General features: G+C 44.3%; 1 non-coding gene across 1 annotated transcript; it reads left to right on the top strand.

Annotated features, from left to right (window-relative positions):
- The first annotated feature begins 431 nt into the window (after window positions 1-431).
- On the top strand, window positions 432-550 carry LOC145397924 (5S ribosomal RNA). The gene has a single exon (XR_013897059.1). It is a non-coding gene; the product is annotated as a 5S ribosomal RNA (ribosomal RNA).
- The last annotated feature ends 1,193 nt before the right edge of the window (window positions 551-1,743 follow it).

The following is a 1,743-nucleotide window of genomic DNA, read 5'->3' as shown; positions in this document are numbered from 1 at the left end:
AATGTACTGATCATTTCGGATACCCTCAGACCTCTCCTACGTGAGTTTTTTGATCGACGCTACATTTGCTTTCTTTAGCGTATGTGTGTCCCTGATAACACAGCTTTTAGTCATCCTTCTTGTTCGTGATGATTTCCATGGCTGTTTCGTGGTTACTGATTCGTGAAACTTGGACATCACGTTAATAGAGTTTAGTATTTCGTGGCTACTGATCCGTGAAAACTGGACACCAGATTAACGCAGTTTACGAGTAGAATCATGTTTCGTCACAAGCGTTTCATGTTTCTGATCATGTTAGTCCACAGAACATTTTGATTGTCGCTTGTGTTTCGCTTACTATTCTCCAACAGTTTAAAAAAAAAAAAAAAAAAAAAAATATATATATATATATATATATATATATATATATATATATATATATATATATATATGCCAACGGCCATACCACGTTGAGTACACCGCTTCCCGTCCGATCAGCGAAGTTAAGCAACGTTGGGTCTGGTTAGTACTCGGATGGGTGACCGCCTGGGAACACCAGATGCTGTTGGCATCCCTACGTGTCAAGTGGGGTTGGTGGAGGATTAGTGCCCCTCCCTGTAAAACAATTAACTCTAAGCCCTTGGCCACCCCGTTTGGGATACATGGCGTCTGGCAATGAATGAATGATATATATATATATATTTATTTATGAGCTTTTGTCCTCTTTTGCATTTAATCGGAGAGTTTCTTTCCGCACCCCACACTAGCCTTCAGTATTTTTGAGTGGATTGATGTTCGGTGTATTTCGGTGGACATTTTCATTTTGTTTTTCTGCTCCTGTTTCTGGATGCTTACCGTTCCGTTTATTCACGGTTAGTCAGGTGGTGATGATGATGATGATGATGATGATGATGATCTATAATTTCATCTTGTGTTTGTTCAAGAAATTTCTCTCTCTCTCTCTCTCTCTTTCTTTCTCTCTCTGCTTTTCAACGTCTCACATTCATCTGCTCTTGCGAAAACAGCCCTCAATCTTTCTTCACACCGACTCTCTCTCTCTCTCTCTCTCTCTCCCCCCCCAACAGCCACACCACCACCACCACCGCCACCACTACCACCACCACCACACAACTATAGCCACTAGCACTACTACCACCACCAATCACTACCACCACCATCACCACCACCACCATCAATACCTCCACGAGAACCACTAGCGCCACAACCATCACCACCACCATCAAACAACCACAACCACTACCACCACAACCACCACCACAACCACCCCTTCCTCCCACGAAAAGTGTGGTGGAGGGAATACGAATCAGGAAGGGGGTGGGGAGGGGGAAAGAGAGGGAGAGGGTGGGGGAAATGGGGGAGGGAAAGGAATTAAGGTCTGAAGGAATGAGAAAGAAGGAGAGGGAGGGGTGGGGAGGAAACGAGGGGAGGAGGGAGAAGGGAAGATAAAGTTTGAGAGAGAGAGAGAGAGAGATTAGTGGAGGGAGCAATGAACAGAGGTGAGGGGAAAGGAAAGGTGGGAAGACTGAGAAAGAGGAAGGGGAAGAGGTGAAAGATGATGACAGGGTTGAGAAAACTGCCTCACACACACACACACACACACACACACACACACACACACGTAGAGATACAGTACACACATATATACATACATTTACAGTCACATAACCTACACATAAGTACATTTAATTACACAACGTTCTGACACACCCACGCCTCATACTAAACACGTAAACGCCCTTTCTC

Source organism: Coenobita brevimanus, chromosome 43 (genome assembly GCF_032717465.1).
Source record: "Coenobita brevimanus isolate Jiangsu-jjx chromosome 43, ASM3271746v2, whole genome shotgun sequence".
NCBI lineage: Eukaryota > Metazoa > Arthropoda > Malacostraca > Decapoda > Coenobitidae > Coenobita > Coenobita brevimanus.
This window is presented reverse-complemented; position numbering and strand designations above follow the sequence as displayed.